The following is a 20,098-nucleotide window of genomic DNA, read 5'->3' on the forward strand; positions in this document are numbered from 1 at the left end:
GTTTTATATTACATTATACATAAAAACAGAGGATCTCATCGTTACATGCAGTTTTATATTACATTATACATAAAAACAGAGGATCTCATCGTTACATGCAGTTTTATATTACATTATACGTAAAAACAGAGGATCTCATCGTTACATGCATTGTTTTATATTACATTATACATAAAAACAGAGGATCTCATCGTTACATGCAGTTTTATATTACATTATACATAAAAACAGAGGATCTCATCGTTACATGCATTGTTTTATATTACATTATACATAAAAAACAGAGGATCTCATCGTTACATGCATTGTTTTATATTACATTATACGTAAAAACAGAGGATCTCATCGTTACATGCATTGTTTTATATTACATTATACGTAAAAACAGAGGATCTCATCATCACATACATTGTTTTATATTACATTGTACATAAAAACAGAGGATCTCATCGTTACATGCATTGTTTTATATTACATTATACATAAAAACAGAGGATCTCATCGTTACATGCATTGTTTTATATTACATTATACATAAAAACAGAGGATCTCATCGTTACATGCATTGTTTTATATTACATTATACATAAAAACAGAGGATCTCATCGTTACATGTAGTTTTATATTACATTATACGTAAAAACAGAGGATCTCATCGTTACATGTAGTTTTATATTACATTATACGTAAAAACAGAGGATCTCATCATCACATACATTGGTTTATATTACATTATACGTAAAAACAGAGGATTTCATCGTTACATGCATTGTTTTATATTACATTATACATAAAAACAGAGGATCTCATCGTTACATGCATTGTTTTATATTACATTATACATAAAAACAGAGGATCTCATCGTTACATGCATTGTTTTATATTAAATTATACATAAAAACAGAGGATCTCATCGTTACATGCATTGGTTTATATTACATTATACATAAAAACAGAGGATCTCATCGTTACATGCATTGTTTTATATTACATTATACATAAAAACAGAGGATCTCATCGTTACATGCAGTTTTATATTACATTATACATAAAAACAGAGGATCTCATCGTTACATGCAGTTTTATATTACATTATACGTAAAAACAGAGGATCTCATCGTTACATGCAGTTTTATATTTCATTATACTTAAAAACAGAGGATCTCATCGTTACATGCAGTTTTATATTACATTATACATAAAAACAGAGGATCTCATCGTTACATGCATTGTTTTATATTACATTATACATAAAAACAGAGGATCTCATCGTTACATGCATTGTTTTATATTACATTGTACATAAAAACAGAGGATCTCATCGTTACATGCATTGTTTTATATTACATTATACATAAAAACAGAGCATCTCATCGTTACATGCATTGTTTTATATTACATTATACATAAAAACAGAGGATCTCATCGTTACATGCAGTTTTATATTACATTATACATAAAAACAGAGGATCTCATCGTTACATGTAGTTTTATATTATATTATACGTAAAAACAGAGGATCTCATCGTTACATGTAGTTTTATATTACATTATACGTAAAAACAGAGGATCTCATCGTTACATGCATTGGTTTATATTACATTATACATAAAAACAGAGGATCTCATTGTTACATGCATTGTTTTATATTACATTATACGTAAAAACAGAGGATCTCATCGTTCCATGCATTGTTTTATATTACATTATACGAAAAAACAGAGGATCTCATCATCACATACATTGGTTTATATTACATTATATGTAAAAACAGAGGATCTCATCGTTACATGCATTGTTTTATATTACATTATACGTAAAAACAGAGGATCTCATCGTTACATGCATTGTTTTATATTACATTATACATAAAAACAGAGGATCTCATCGTTACATGCAGTTTTATATTACATTATACATAAAAACAGAGGATCTCATCGTTACATGCATTGTTTTATATTACATTATACATAAAAACAGAGGATCTCATCGTTACATGCATTGTTTTATATTACATTATACATAAAAACAGAGGATCTCATTGTTGCATGCATTGTTTTATATTTCATTATACATAAAAACAAAATAATTCCTGATTTTAACAAATCCTATACGATTAATTTTCTTGAGTGTTCTTTCAGACCATAACCATCACTGACATTTTACCTACACAAATACGATTCATTGTTTATTATGGATGTTTTTTGCACTGTTAGAATCCATTAACTCTTCTACAAGATTTCTTGAAAAACAACTCACTAAAACACTGCAAATATCAAATCATTCAGGCCTTATATTCAGATAATTAAAGATTCATAATAGACTATCAAGCAGAAAATCTTCTCTGGGAATACCAGTGTTTACATTTATCTAACATTCACTTAGAAAACAACTTCCTTTAAGACTTTAGTGTACTGGTATCATTAGTGTAAAAGATTAGGCTTAAGTTTTGATAGTTCACAGCACAATATTTCTTTGTTTTAACACATATTATTTTCTATGAATATAAAAGTAACCAAAATGTGAACATTAGAAACTTCTTAACTTAGATTAGTGACATAATTAAAAGAATCTTTACAAGCAGCTGGTTCATTATGTAATTCAACATAGTAGCTTGACCTACATGTTCAGTGTGTGATTTACAACTTTTGTGGCAGGATTATTAGCTAGAGACTATGATCAAATGGTAATAATATAATCAAGTTAAGTATAAATATGAGCATTAAGCTATTTAAGATAAACAATTATAGTTTATTATTAAAATCTCCATTTATTCTAAAATGAAAAAAGAGAACTTAGATTTATTTATGGTCATCATGAAGTAGCCTAAACTGACTTAATGAATATGCAGTATTGGTAGAAAAAATAACAGATAAAGTTTTACTTGAAAAAAAAACTTGATATTTATTTAGGAAGTTTTAGAAATTACATAAATGAAATTTGAGAATTTTAGGTCAAGAAAAATGTTTTTAATATTAACATGAAATTCATTTTGCACTTGGAGCAGTCCAACACTCTGAGCCCATATATTCATGGACACATTTTAGTGAAATTATTCAATCAAATATTAGATTTTTTTGTATATGAAACACTTATATTCTTGACTGAAAGGTTTCCAAATTTCTTGAAGATACACAAAACACAGTTATAGTATGGAAACCCTGATGGCTACTTTGTGTTATGAGCTCAGCTGAATTGATTGAGCCTGTAGTAGGAGGATTACAAGTGATTCATTTTGACTGCTCTAAGATATTTATTGTCTTTAGCAATAAAGTCATACCAAACCTAAAATAGTTAACTTCATAGTTGTCATTATTACACATGGCTTACTTCCACATATAACTATGGCCATAGCTAGTGGTCAGTTAAAACTTGAAAATAGAGATGACATAGTATTTAATTTCATACCTATATATATAAAACATGTACAATATGTAAGGGTTATCCCACGTACTTTTCGGTTTTTGGACCTCAGGTTAATTATCACTGTATTTTTGGCCATGCACATAAACTCTCTTTCTTTTACTGATTCATTGCAGTGTTATACCATTAAGCTCTTTTGATCTCCTGCCACTTAAGTATCGGTCAACACCTGTGGTCACTGATGCTGTGAACTCTTGAAAATGTGCCAACATTTTGGATTGAGAAAACTATTATTTGATTTTCTGAAATTGTGCTAGTTGCCACTTTGATATTAAACCTCAAGGATAAGACGTACACAAAATGGAAGAAATAACTTACTTTTTCGACACATAAGGTACTGAAAGTAGTTTTATACAAATCGATGAAATGTTAACGACTCACCTCCAGGTCCATAACGAATGCCTCGCCCACGACCACGATTTGAAACTGGAGTGGGTAAAAGTGGTGATTCGTAGTATCCACCAAAGGGAGGATTTACAGGAGGAAAAGGTGGATATGCAAATTGTGGTTGGAGTCCTTCAAGGATGGCTGCACGCATACGTTCTACTGTAGAAACTTGGTCAATCTAAAACATGAATGTAACACCTTACAACACAGATGGTAACCAAGAGCTCTTCTAGCACTGTATAATCAAACTCCTTCATGTATTGTAGTTCAAATTAATCATTAAGTTAGAGAAATTAAATACAGTTTGCGGAGTGGTATATTCCTGGGTACTGACAAAACATGTCCTTATGACAGCAATAACTAAATAAATATGGCATTATTAATCTAATTAGTCTTTACCCCTTCCAACCTCACAATTAATGGAAAGACGAGCAAAAAGTTGTTAAACTTGTTAATGTTCTTTGCTAAAAATGGAGAAAGAACATATATTAGGAATCAATTCACATTCTTTCTATCAATCATTTCTTTGTTTTTGAATTTTTGTGCAAAGCTATACGAGGGCTTTCTGCACTAATCTACCTTAATTTAGCAGTTACAGACTAGAGGGAAAGCAGTTAATCATCACCACTCCCCAGAAACTCTTAGGCTATTCTTTATCAATGAATAGTTGGCTTGATCATCACTTTATAATGCTCCTATGGCAAAAAAGGCATGCATGTTTGATGGGACAGGGACTCAAACCTGCAACTCCCCCCCATTACAAAACAAGCACCCTAACCACCTGGCCATGCTGGGGCCTATTTCTAATTATGTGTTTGTTATTGAATTCACTGACTGATCTAGGTTTGAAGACTTTAATTGCAACTCTTCTTATTTCTTACACAATGTTTCATAAGAAAATTATATACAAATATTCTGTCTAATTACAACCTTAAAACCCTGTTTCTAATGTGTTGGTAAATGAAGTGTGAGCATCATAATAACCCTTCAACAAATACATCATGACATGTTTATATTTTGCACAACAAATAGAAGTTTCTGTATCACATGCATTAGTAAGGTTACATCTATGCTTATAATACTGAATATACCCTTGACTTGCTCTGCTGAATTTCATTTATTAATTCAACTTTCTCGTACTTCTCTCTCTTCAAATATTCACTTCATTTAAACTTTTCTATTAAAACTTGGAATTACCCTCTTACATTTAATCCAAGTAGAACTACATTAATACACACAGATACCTTTAAATTAACAGTACAAATCAATGCAATGTAGTTTTAGTTTAAGTTAAAAAACATCAATTCGCCTAGGATGACGAAGGAGCATTTATGTGAAGGTAAGAAAATTAGTCTAGGTGGAAATATTAATAAAACTGCTATCAAATCAGATGTATATCAAGTAATAAAGGTTTCACCTGTCCGTCACATATGTCAACAAGGTTCTTGGCACCAGCAGCTTTAAGCAACTTCTGATGAAAGAGTTTGCCATCGAAAAACAACCATGGACAGCACATCAACCATGGAAGTGGAGCACCACAGCTATCATTGACAAACAGTGCACACTCGACTCCTTGCATAAATAAAGTGGCCAGTTCAACACCTCTGTTGGTGATAACTGGTATCTGAAAGTTCATTCTAACACTTTAATATATTCTTTAAGGAATACTGCCACTCAGCACTATTTAGTTGAAAAATCTGTTTTTATTACAAGTAAACTTTTTTCTTTATTAAACTCTGTTTTCAAAAAGAATACAATGTGTGATCTTTCTCATGTGAAACTACAATATGCTATTTTAATTTCATAGTTCCTAACCAAAATAAAAACATCCAGGTTAAAAAAAAACAAAATAATGAAAACATGTACTTTTAGAGCATGTAATACTCAAAATAAATATAATTCTATTTCAAAAATAAGAATCATTACGTGTATTACATAAATGTTTTAAACATGATTTCTCAGATTTTATATCCATTACTTTAGTGCTTCTCCACAGCAGTGTTATGTAGTCACAAAAATACAAATATTTACAATACTGAAGCTATACAGATCAATCCTAGCTATGAAAAGAAAATAATGAATTATTAAGAAACTAAAGGAACCAATAATGAAAAAAGTGTATGAATATTTAATGAAAAGTATGACGTTTGGTAAAGAAACCTAATAATACTGATGGAGGGTGGGGAGTTTTGAAGAAAAATAATTTTAATTAGTTAATCTGCCAAATTAGTCTTGATGATATATACATGTAATGAAACTAACAGGAGAAAATTAAGAATTTTTTCATTCATAAAACAATAAACATCACATATTCATTATGTGGTCCACAGCTGCACACAAGAAATGAGACAGTTTTATAATTAGCAAGAACAGTGGGGTAAACATGTCTAGAAAGCTACAAATTAACCTACAATACACTGATGCAGTGGCCAACAAGTTTGGGTCCCAAATCTATTTCTCGTATTCAATTTTTATATTCATAAAAAGTACATTAATACACAAGTTATTCATGTGATATTAACTGACTGCCACTAATAAGTTTGTTATAATTTGTCTTTTTTTTAGTTGAAAAGTGTGAACAGAGAAAATGCAATATTAATTAAAATGTATCAAAGTACTTTATGCAGCTAAACACTGAAAGTTTTAAAACTAAACTATCACTACAGTGTCTACTAAACACTGAAAGTATTAAAAGTAAACTATCAATACAGTGTCTACTAAACACTGAAAGTATTACAACTAAACTATCACTACAGTGTCTACTAAACATTGAAAATATTAAAACTAAACTATCACTACAGTGTCTACTAAACACTGAAAGTATTAAAAGTAAACTATCAATACAGTGTCTACTAAACACTGAAAGTATTACAACTAAACTATCACTACAGTGTCTACTAAACATTGAAAATATTAAAACTAAACTATCACTACAGTGTCTACTAAACACTGAAAGTATTAAAACTAACTATCACTACAGTGTCTACTAAACACTGAAAGTATTACAACTAAACTATCACTACAGTGTCTACTAAACACTGAAAGTATTACAACTAAACTATCAATACAGTGTCTACTAAACACTGAAAGTATTACAACTAAACTATCAATACAGTGTCTACTAAACACTGAAAGTATTAAAATTAAACTATCACTACAGTGTCTACTAAACACTGAAAGTATTAAAACTAAACTATCACTACAGTGTCTACTAAACACTGAAAGTATTAAAACTAAACTATCAATACAGTGTCTACTAAACACTGAAAGTATTACAACTAAACTATCACAACAGTGTCTACTAAACACTGAAAGTATTAAAACTAAACTATCACTACAGTGTCTACTAAACACTGAAAGTATTACAACTAAACTATCACTACAGTGTCTACTAAACACTGAAAGTATTAAAACTAAACTATCAATACAGTGTCTACTCAACACTGAAAGTATTAAAACTAAACTATCACTTCAGTGTCTACTAAACACTGAAAGTATTACAACTAAACTATCACTACAGTGTCTACCAAACATTGAAAGTATTAAAACTAAATTATCACTACAGTGTCTACTAAACATTGAAAGTATTACAACTAAACTATCAATACAGTGTCTACTAAACACTGAAAGTATTAAAACTAAACTATCACTACAGTGTCTACTAAACACTGAAAATATTAAAACTAAACTATCACTACAGTGTCTACTAAACATTGAAAGTATTACAACTAAACTATCAATACAGTGTCTACTAAACACTGAAAGTATTAAAACTAAACTATCACTACAGTGTCTACTAAACACTGAAAGTATTACAACTAAACTATCACTACAGTGTCTACCAAACATTGAAAGTATTAAAACTAAACTATCACTACAGTGTCTACTAAACATTGAAAGTATTACAACTAAACTATCAATACAGTGTCTACTAAACACTGAAAGTATTAAAACTAAACTATCACTACAGTGTCTACTAAACACTGAAAATATTAAAACTAAACTATCACTACAGTGTCTACTAAACATTGAAAGTATTACAACTAAACTATCAATACAGTGTCTACTAAACACTGAAAGTATTAAAACTAAACTATCAATACAGTGTCTACTAAACATTGAAGTATTACAACTAAACTATCACAACAGTGTCTACTAAACATTGAAAGTATTACAACTAAACTATCAATACAGTGTCTACTAAACACTGAAAGTATTAAAACTAAACTATCACTACAGTGTCTACTAAACACTGAAAGTATTAAAACTAAACTATCACTACAGTGTCTACTAAACATTGAAAGTATTACAACTAAACTATCAATACAGTGTCTACTAAACACTGAAAGTATTAAAACTAAACTATCAATACAGTGTCTACTAAACACTGAAAGTATTAAAACTAAACTATCAATACAGTGTCTACTAAACACTGAAAGTATTACAACTAAACTATCACAACAGTGTCTACTAAACACTGAAAGTATTAAAACTAAACTATCACTACAGTGTCTACTAAACATTGAAAGTATTACAACTAAACTATCACTACAGTGTCTACTAAACACTGAAAGTATTAAAATTAAACTATCAATACAGTGTCTACTAAACACTGAAAGTATTACAACTAAACTATCACTACAGTGTCTACCAAACATTGAAAGTATTAAAACTAAACTATCACTACAGTGTCTACTAAACATTGAAAGTATTACAACTAAACTATCAATACAGTGTCTACTAAACACTGAAAGTATTAAAACTAAACTATCACTACAGTGTCTACTAAACACTGAAAATATTAAAACTAAACTATCACTACAGTGTCTACTAAACATTGAAAGTATTACAACTAAACTATCAATACAGTGTCTACTAAACACTGAAAGTATTAAAACTAAACTATCAATACAGTGTCTACTAAACACTGAAAGTATTAAAACTAAACTATCACTACAGTGTCTACTAAACACTGAAAGTATTACAACTAAACTATCACTACAGTGTCTACCAAACATTGAAAGTATTAAAACTAAACTATCACTACAGTGTCTACTAAACATTGAAAGTATTACAACTAAACTATCAATACAGTGTCTACTAAACACTGAAAGTATTAAAACTAAACTATCACTACAGTGTCTACTAAACACTGAAAATATTAAAACTAAACTATCACTACAGTGTCTACTAAACATTGAAAGTATTACAACTAAACTATCAATACAGTGTCTACTAAACACTGAAAGTATTAAAACTAAACTATCAATACAGTGTCTACTAAACATTGAAGTATTACAACTAAACTATCACTACAGTGTCTACTAAACATTGAAAGTATTACAACTAAACTATCAATACAGTGTCTACTAAACCATGAAAGTATTAAAACTAAACTATCACTACAGTGTCTACTAAACACTGAAAATATTAAAACTAAACTATCACTACAGTGTCTACTAAACATTGAAAGTATTACAACTAAACTATCAATACAGTGTCTACTAAACACTGAAAGTATTAAAACTAAACTATCAATACAGTGTCTACTAAACATTGAAGTATTACAACTAAACTATCACAACAGTGTCTACTAAACATTGAAAGTATTACAACTAAACTATCAATACAGTGTCTACTAAACACTGAAAGTATTAAAACTAAACTATCACTACAGTGTCTACTAAACACTGAAAATATTAAAACTAAACTATCACTACAGTGTCTACTAAACATTGAAAGTATTACAACTAAACTATCAATACAGTGTCTACTAAACACTGAAAGTATTAAAACTAAACTATCAATACAGTGTCTACTAAACATTGAAGTATTACAACTAAACTATCACAACAGTGTCTACTAAACATTGAAAGTATTACAACTAAACTATCAATACAGTGTCTACTAAACACTGAAAGTATTAAAACTAAACTATCAATACAGTGTCTACTAAACACTGAAAGTATTAAAACTAAACTATCACTACAGTGTCTACTAAACACTGAAAGTATTACAACTAAACTATCACTACAGTGTCTACCAAACATTGAAAGTATTAAAACTAAACTATCACTACAGTGTCTACTAAACATTGAAAGTATTACAACTAAACTATCAATACAGTGTCTACTAAACACTGAAAGTATTAAAACTAAACTATCACTACAGTGTCTACTAAACACTGAAAATATTAAAACTAAACTATCACTACAGTGTCTACTAAACATTGAAAGTATTACAACTAAACTATCAATACAGTGTCTACTAAACACTGAAAGTATTAAAACTAAACTATCAATACAGTGTCTACTAAACATTGAAGTATTACAACTAAACTATCACAACAGTGTCTACTAAACATAGAAAGTATTACAACTAAACTATCAATACAGTGTCTACTAAACACTGAAAGTATTAAAACTAAACTATCAATACAGTGTCTACTAAACACTGAAAGTATTAAAACTAAACTATCACTACAGTGTCTACTAAACACTGAAAGTATTACAACTAAACTATCACTACAGTGTCTACCAAACATTGAAAGTATTAAAACTAAACTATCACTACAGTGTCTACTAAACATTGAAAGTATTACAACTAAACTATCAATACAGTGTCTACTAAACACTGAAAGTATTAAAACTAAACTATCAATACAGTGTCCACTAAACATTAAAGTATTACAACTAAACTATCACAACAGTGTCTACTAAACATTGAAAGTATTACAACTAAACTATCAATACAGTGTCTACTAAACACTGAAAGTATTAAAATTAAACTATCACTACAGTGTCTACTAAACACTGAAAGTATTAAAACTAAACTATCACTACAGTGTCTACTAAACATTGAAAGTATTACAACTAAACTATCAATACAGTGTCTACTAAACACTGAAAGTATTAAAACTAAACTATCAATACAGTGTCTACCAAACATTGAAAGTATTAAAACTAAACTATCACTACAGTGTCTACTAAACATTGAAAGTATTACAACTAAACTATCAATACAGTGTCTACTAAACACTGAAAGTATTAAAACTAAACTATCACTACAGTGTCTACTAAACACTGAAAATATTAAAACTAAACTATCACTACAGTGTCTACCAAACATTGAAAGTATTAAAACTAAACTATCACTACAGTGTCTACTAAACATTGAAAGTATTAAAACTAAACTATCAATACAGTGTCTACTAAACACTGAAAGTATTAAAACTAAACTATCAATACAGTGTCTACTAAACATTGAAGTATTACAACTAAACTATCACAACAGTGTCTACTAAACATTGAAAGTATTACAACTAAACTATCAATACAGTGTCTACTAAACACTGAAAGTATTAAAACTAAACTATCAATACAGTGTCTACTAAACACTGAAAGTATTAAAACTAAACTATCACTACAGTGTCTACTAAACACTGAAAATATTAAAACTAAACTATCACTACAGTGTCTATTAAACATTGAAAGTATTACAACTAAACTATCACTAGTGTCTACTAAACACTGAAAGTATTAAAACTAAACTATCACTACAGTGTCTACTAAACACTGAAAGTATTACAACTAAACTATCACAACAGTGTCTACTAAACATTGAAAGTATTACAACTAAACTATCAATACAGTGTCTACTAAACACTGAAAGTATTAAAACTAAACTATCACTACAGTGTCTACTAAACACTGAAAGTATTAAAACTAAACTATCACTACAGTGTCTATTAAACATTGAAAGTATTACAACTAAACTATCACTAGTGTCTACTAAACACTGAAAGTATTAAAACTAAACTATCACTACAGTGTCTACTAAACACTGAAAGTATTAAAACTAAATTATCACAACAGTGTCTACTAAACATTGAAAGTATTACAACTAAACTATCAATACAGTGTCTGCTAAACAATTCTATTATTCATATTTTATGAAGATTTACCTGCATATTCTGAGTAAATTCTGCATTTGTAAGATGTGGAGAAATAGCCTGAGCAAGGAAAGCATCTAGTTCGTATTTGAGGAAAATGGGACGTTCGTCCGTCATCATGTACCTGTAAAGTTTAAAATCAGAACTTATTTCACATTTCCAAGAACTGAAATGGATTAGGTATCTTTTTACACAATCAAATACATAAGGATATGATGCACAGCTAACATTTTTTTAAATATAAAATACCTGAAAATTCATTAATATCTTCAGAATACATAAAATGTAATACCAATGTTGGCAAGAACCATGTTTATAAGTACACATTTAGAGAAAGTTGTAATAAAATATATAAATGTATGCACAAAGAAATCTGAATACCATCCACTTTTTAATATACATTTAAAACTTATGGCATTTTTGACTGACTAGCAAAATGCAGTTAACCCTGTTTTAATAAATTTTAATTAACAAACACAGTACCTTAACACACAACACAAAACAAGAAGGTGCTGCTGTGCACGATGCTGTGTTTAACATCAGTGGCGTGTCACTACGATGCTGCGTTAGAAAAGCTCTTAGACGACGCTTCTTCTCATCGGTGCAGTACCACACCACAAACGCTGAACAGTGGGAACAGCCCAGCCTAGAGGTACAGCAGGAACTAAATCTGGACTAGTGTACTGTTTATGTTTGTTCCAGGCCCATTCCTTAATTATAATATCTGGTACTTTTTCTGTAGGGTGACAATAATAAGCTTGGTTTTAGGGGAAGTTTTGTAGACACGGTACACTTAGTCCAATTCATAAGTTTTGTAGACACGGTACACTTAGTCCAATTCATAAGTTTTGTAGACACGGTACACTTAGTCCAATTCATAAGTTTTGTAGACACGGTACACTTAGTCCAATTCATAAGTTTTGTAGACACGGTACACTTAGTCCAATTCATAAGTTTTGTAGACACGGTACAGTTAGTCCAATTCATAAGTTTTGTAGACACGGTACACTTAGTCCAATTCATAAGTTTTGTAGACACGGTACACTTAGTCCAATTCATAAGTTTTGTAGACACGGTACACTTAGTCCAATTCATAAGTTTTGTAGACACGGTACACTTAGTCCAATTCATAAGTTTTGTAGACACGGTACACTTAGTCCAATTCATTATCTATAAGCTGATTTTATGACTTCATAAAAAACAAATTTCAAGCTGACATTTTTACTTAAGACTTTCAACAGCATTTTAATTTTATAGTAACTCACACAGTTTGCAATTCATCTAATATTTCAGATCATTTAAAACTTTCAGTTTATTTCAAACTAGAATTATTCTTGCTTTAATATTTTCAAAAAAATATACAGAAATCATGTGGAAGAGATAATTACACAATAATTAAAGTCATTAATTTAAAACAAATAATTTAGTGTGAATATTTTAACTCGATACAATCACATCTGTTCAAATTAAATAATTATTATAAATTAACTTGAAAATATATCATTCAATTTAAATATCATTACTCCATGAATAAAACACTGAATATTGTTTAGAACATGTCTTTTTGACTGTATCATACACATAATTTACTGCACACAATGCCAACAGTCTCAAGAACCTAATAAAACACACACACTGTGGAAGATGATAACCATATATTCCTGCACAGTGCTAGCCTTAATGTCAAAAGAGTATAAACCTGACAGTTTCTTCTAACTTTTTAAATACTAATTCCAGAAATTTGTTTTTGCCATTAAGTAGAAAACTCCTGTACAAAATACATATGAAAATACACTAGAGTAGAAGATTTCTGTATTTGAATTTTATTTGCTCAAAATAAATCTGATGTTCAAGTACATTACTGTTACTTCAAAAGAGAAAGCTGGATTATTCAGTTTTATTATCCACTAGTTAGGGACAAACACGTTACAAAAATCTACTTGTACAATCAATATTAATAATCATGTTACCTTCGACTCCTTCTTTTTCTTTCTTTTGTTTTGCTAAGAAATGTTGATGGTGCAAATTAAACAAGATAGCATAGACCATTTGTCTTAGTGGCCTAAACAGTATTGCTCCAAGAGGCACATCTCTAGGGATGTCTTCTTCAATTGTAACAGGCAATTTAATTTCACCCTGATTGGAGAATAGCAGACATTAGGTTCAGGCTCCAACTCCCTTATATTAATTTTAGTAATTATCAATGAATTTACCTCCAATACAAATAAAGGAAAAGCTTTCAAAAGTGAAGTAAACAAATTTTCTTGAAAAAACTAGCAAAATGAATGAATTTCCATTGTCAGATTTGGTGTAAATTGTCATATTCACTTAACACTGATTTTCCTTTATAATCTTTTTGTTTATTAAAGAAACCAGAACTAACAAAACAAGGTTAAGACAAGCTCTGATCTGCAACATTAACAAATAATTCTTAACTAATAGCATACGAACACCTGACAATTAAGTTACAGTGACCAATGATAGTCATACAAACAAGGCTCAAAGTAGATATAAGATGTTCAATAAAGTTCTGAAACTCAATCAATGTAATAATTTCGTACACATTTTACTGAAAACATACATTTTAAAATTCAGGACACCCAATAACAAGAGCAGCAGTAAACAGATTAATTATACTTGAAAACAACAACAACAAAATATCTAACACAGAATATAATTCACCTAACTGTTTCAGTTGTGTCATTTTAAATCTAATACACTGGCAATGCTGTGCTATAAGCATACCTGAGTTAAAAGCTGATATATCCATGGAGACATCAAACCACGCTGGTGACGTTCACTAGCAGTCCTCATTACTTCTGGAGTGACCTTGGGCAGTTTGGGAATCTCAATGCTAGTGGTTCTGCAAGTATGTAGCTTATCCTTAAAAGAAAAATTTAAGTTTACAATTATTAACACTACCCACATAATGTAATAATAGACCAACTCTAATGACCTAAAATACACATACCACAAGACAGAGGTAAGATAACACTCGTTACATCTTTTCAGTCTGTTCATTAACAGGCAGCAGATGGTAAAATTGCTGTCCACAAACATGTTATACATTGAAAACATTTTCAGACTTTATAATTAAGCTATTAACTAAGTAGAAAAACAAAAACCATGAGTGAAATTCACTATTCAAGAAAGCAGATATTTTATAGATAGTTCTATTTATGTATTTATTTTAAAAGTTGTAGTTGATGAGAAATTTGTCCCCCACCCCCCAATTAAATTGTTTTTTCAAGCTTGCAATGAGAAGGTAAATAGGTGAATGCCATCACAAATTATTCTACCAGAAAATCACAAATAACTGTCATAGTGGTTTGGAAATTATGTAGTGGACACTAGATTATAACAAAACTGACCACAAGAATAATATACAAATAAATCTCCTCACTGATACCTTTTGTTGGCTAATTGATCCCGACCAGGAGCTTTCTGGACTTGTTCTATTAGGGCTAGAGATATTACTTCCTGAGGAGGTATTGCTAGAACTGACCACTGTTGTTCCATTGAAACCAGTAGAAGTATTACCTAATACAGCCCCAAAAGCATTCAGCTTACCATTGAAAAGTTGTCAAAATATTCTATACTCAAGACTGTAGTCAACTTTATAACATTAAGTATGAATATGTAATTAGAAGCATTAAAAAAGTTGCTAAAACCTAATCTCCCATCAATATCTGTTAAACATCATTCACAATACTGTAGCAGCCACCATGTCTGCAACACAGATACACCAAACATACGAATAACTGTACATTTCTTACCCTAAATACGATTTATTTGTAAATTTACAGTTTTACAAACCATATGATAAACAGTATCATGAGACAATCCTTTTTACTGAAATACTTTGATATACATTTATCTTATATTACAAAAAAAAACTCCATATTCACTTCAGAAATTACGTACAGTTGTTTAAAATACTGTCATGATAGTAGTTAAGGCCAGTGCAAGGCTCCAGAGCATAAAAATACTGGGGAAAGGTTTTGAAAAGCAAAAAAGACACTATTAGTTAATTACATGAACAAAATAACAAACAAATATGCAGCACACAACAATAGAAAACCATGTTATACTTAGATTACTGCAAGTTGTGTCTTCAATGTAACACACAAAAATACAAAACTATTTTATATAGTTGGATTATTCAAAGGTGCGACTTCAACTGAGGACACAAAAATATAAAACTATGTAATTGTTGGATTACTACAAGATGTGTGATTAAAAAAAAACAGGAACTCAAATAATTAAAAGTTTAGAATTTCACTGTCCATATAAAAATGGAGTGAAAAGAGAAAGAAAGACTGACATAAAACCTTTCAGTTGGTACACTTATGATTCTGTTAGGTTTAGATGCTTTGAAGTTGTAAAACAAAAAAATCAAGTTAATTTGGAAACCACTAATTTCAAATATTTATTGTTTTCATACTATCTGAACTCTTTCAAAGTTTTTTTGTTTATAAAGATTAAGAAAATATAAATCAGGTATAATGTCATAACCTCATCAAACACAAACCTTAAATTCTCTTGAAACATTTAAATCTACAGGCTTATATCAGGCAGTTTACCAACAATGTCTCAATAAATTAGTTTATATGTGAAAGATAACTCTTTTTAATATTTAAGAATTGAAGGCACTGTGTCTGATTTAATTTTAGCAGGTCAGGTTTTTTGAATTACTTAAACTAAAAGAAATGTTATTACAGCATACTACAACACAAAGATAAAAAAGCTGAACACTTTAGTTATAATATTATTTCATCGTGGTTTGAAGGAATATATGAGACTGATTTTCTTAAATGTTCACAATGCTATATTCTCTCATAAAAGACAAGATTCCAGAATGAAAATGGTTAATAATATTAACTATTAACTTTCTAGTTACATTATTAAGTTGTCATCAACAAAACAACTGACTTTATTGTCACAATTCCTTTCAGTAGAGTAGAATTATTTCTATGAGTTTTCAAACTCCAGTAATGTATGTGATTTTCTAAATATGAATTACCTGGACTAGTATATCCTCCTCCAACTTGATATGTAGAAAGAGCTGAAAACTGTTAAGAGAGGTTAAGAATATTTTTTATGTACCGAAGCATCTTTCTAATATAAACTAATCTGTTTTATAATCTAAAGAAAGAAACAATCAATGATTTACAACTGACATAATGTAAAGACTTAATCCCACGTTTGCTTTGATAATAACAATTTAATTACTCAATACCTTTATAGGTATCACACCACAAAATCTGTTTAATCATTGGTATATAATTTTCCACTAACCAACAACAAAAATGATGTTGAAAAGGTCTCACCTCTCCCACTGTTGTTTCTGAACCCAAAGCATTTGTTTTGGGGAAGAAGTCATTGCTGTTCGCTGACAGTGTTGAGGTTGATGTGTTATTCTTCTGTTCTCCTTTGATTGCCATATAAAAACAGAAAAACTTTTCTTATGAAATTAATAAAACATTAATACCAAACATATCAAATCACATTAAAATCACTTTTATTATTCATGCCTGATAACATATTAGAGGAACAAATTGTCACATTAGACAGTCAATTTAAGAGTGTACTTCATTATTTAATTTCTGTGGTTTCATATTGGTATACACATAAAATTACAATAGTAGAGATAAACTACCTTATAACATCAAATTTGTTATTTTTATTTAATTGGATAATTCACTGTACAGCTTCTTGAGGAGCATTCCACAAAAACACGAACTTCACACTCCAATAAGGAAAAAAGAAATTCCATGCGTCTCAAATTTGATTTGCCCTCTAAGCATTCCTAAAAAAATGTGCACTAACATCCCACGAGTCTATTATACCCCTTTATTTTCACACTTATTTTGGAACTAATCATACTGGCACCACGAGCACTCTCTACTGTTCTAGCACAATCATCACTTTTGAGAATTGGAAAATTACAAACTAAAATACCAACATATCACTGGTGAGGGAGAGATGAATTAATTACTTGTTTGAAATACATTTTCAGTGTAGGAAAATGTTAACTTCCACCGAAACCTGAAATCCCACAATGAAAAAGTGGAAGAGAGGAAGTGCTTTGGATCCAGAATGGTATGTTATTGTCTATTCAATAATTATAATGGCAACAGCCCTTTTTTTCACTAAGTAAGTATTTGTGTTTTTCATTTCTTTCATTGTACAATCCCCCCCTTCAGGAGGAAACCTCCATGATCCTTCACTCCAGTGACTGGGAACCAGAGTGGTAAGGACTATTGTGCTCTACTAAAAGGCACTGAGAGGTCCAAAGGAACGACACATTGAAGACTGTGGAATGGATGATTGTGATTCCCTATTTTGAAAAGCAGAAAGACTCAGACTGTAAAAATCTCAGGTCACTGGTGATGGGAAAAAAATCATTTGCTTTTCTAGTGTAGCCCATGAGTGAGGGTTCTTTATATAAAATACACTGATAATAAACTTTTAATATACACACACACATTACAGGAAAAGTGTCTGGTAGTCTTACAGAAACACCTCAATCTCTACAGTGAGCATTTAGAAATAATAGTTTTAATGTAAAGATCTGACATTCAGCATACCAAACCAGGCAACACATTCCATTTTGTGAGAACCTCAAATATGTTGTATATCGACTGAAAGAGATACAAAATAATAACAAGTCAATTTATTCCAGTCAAAGATGATGATTCTCCACACATCTGTTCACAATGCAAGGTGAAAGGGCAACAGGATGAACCAAGGGATCATGGGAGAAGTTCCAGTGATCAATAAGCATCCATTGAAAGAAATGTGTGTGCCAAAACCAAGGGAGTAAGAGCTTCCATGGAAGCCAAAATCCCCAAAAGAGATAGAACCTTTCATGCGGTGAGAGAAGGTAAATGTACTACCTTTTTTGTCTGTGGAAATGGAGAAGGATGGAACCTAAATAAGATGGGAATTGAAGAACCCTAAATGATATAGGAAAGAGTATAGGGATTAGAAGGGACTTCTCTGACTTGATAAGAAACCCCATCTAACCAGCTTCTTGAACAATTAATTGCATGCGAGAGATTGACTGGGTCTGGGAAGAGGTAAGCAGAAGCCATTCATCTATGTAATGATAAATTCAAAGACCCAGAAAGCTTAGATGGCACACAAATGAGCAAACTACTCTGACAAAACATATAAAAAGTTGAAGCCAGACCAAACAGCAACGTATGGAACTGAAAGATAGCCCTTGTAGATGAACAGAAGAAAATAAAATGACCCTGGATCATGTAACTAGGTAATTTTTATATACCATGAAGATACCTTTAGTGGTCTTGCAGATCATCTCATCTTGACACTGGTAGGACCAGAGCATATCGGTTAACCTCTTTCTGTTCCCTCTGGCTCAATGCACATTTTGTGAAATAAGCATACCTTGGAAGGTAACACCAGCTACTTTGAATGATCCTGTTGAACAGGGAGGGAGAGGAAAAGAAAACATATTTACCAATCTCAAAGACAGAGGTTCAACTGAAAAACAGTGGCCAGCAGAAGTCAAAATCCTGCTGATGGAACAGCCCAATGATGAAAATTATGAGAAATTAATGGGTGAGAAGTCTGCCAGATGCCTGTCTGGATGATCTTTTCTAAGGACACCAAAAATAAGAAGAAAGAAAGTGAGGTTGCAAAAGACAAGAAACCAGGGAATAAAAGGAAAACTGATGATGGGCTACTTCAATACATTGAAACCTGAACACCATCAAGGGCTTCTGGAGAGAAGGAAAAAAAAAAAGACTGCAGAGATATGAAAAAAGGCAGATGCACATTAGTGGGGAGTATATCCACAGGTTATGATGTTATAGAGAAAGGAAGAAACCTTTCTGGAAAACTCCTGAGGAGTACATTAACGTGCCTCAGACAAGGAAGAAGGAGGGGGAATGTAAAGGTCGAGTGAGACAAAGAAGGCAAAACAGTGAACTTAAGAATGAAATACAGGACACAAGGGGTTCACACCTGAAGCAGACAAAAGAGGTTCTGAAAATTGGAAATTTAGAAAAGGAAAATAAAAATGTGTGAGGGGAAAAGGCATGTATGTGAAAGTGTGGAGGTGCTTATGAAGGAAATCAGCACAAAGTGTAATATTAGGAAAACAAAGTAATCTCGAGAATGGGTTTCATGGAGGAAAGAACAGCTAGAATCAGACACAGCCTAGAGATAAAAAAAGGAACATCTCTGAGAAATTAAATCCAGAAAGAGACTGAAAAGTTCAGGACTTTCCCTGATTTGTAAGGCAGTATCCAAAGCAAACTCAGGTGAGGAAAATGTTACATTCATTTTTCTCCTGGCAATTTAATGTAC

The 20,098-nt window shown here is 30.8% G+C and overlaps 1 pseudogene across 1 annotated transcript in view; it reads right to left on the minus strand.

The window, feature by feature from the left end:
* LOC143256461 (constitutive coactivator of PPAR-gamma-like protein 1 homolog) overlaps positions 1-20,098 on the minus strand; it is a 58,384-nt pseudogene that overhangs the window by 17,468 nt on the left and 20,818 nt on the right. Inside the window, exons 6-14 of the transcript XR_013031366.1 lie at positions 17,092-17,192; positions 16,785-16,833; positions 15,171-15,301; positions 14,507-14,644; positions 13,732-13,897; positions 12,245-12,497; positions 11,774-11,885; positions 5,228-5,434; positions 3,805-3,988 (exon numbers count right to left, since the gene is read on the minus strand). The product of XR_013031366.1 is annotated as a constitutive coactivator of PPAR-gamma-like protein 1 homolog (transcript). The remainder of the gene's footprint in view (positions 1-3,804; positions 3,989-5,227; positions 5,435-11,773; positions 11,886-12,244; positions 12,498-13,731; positions 13,898-14,506; positions 14,645-15,170; positions 15,302-16,784; positions 16,834-17,091; positions 17,193-20,098) is intronic.

Source organism: Tachypleus tridentatus, chromosome 7 (assembly GCF_004210375.1).
Source record: "Tachypleus tridentatus isolate NWPU-2018 chromosome 7, ASM421037v1, whole genome shotgun sequence".
Lineage (NCBI taxonomy): Eukaryota > Metazoa > Arthropoda > Merostomata > Xiphosura > Limulidae > Tachypleus > Tachypleus tridentatus.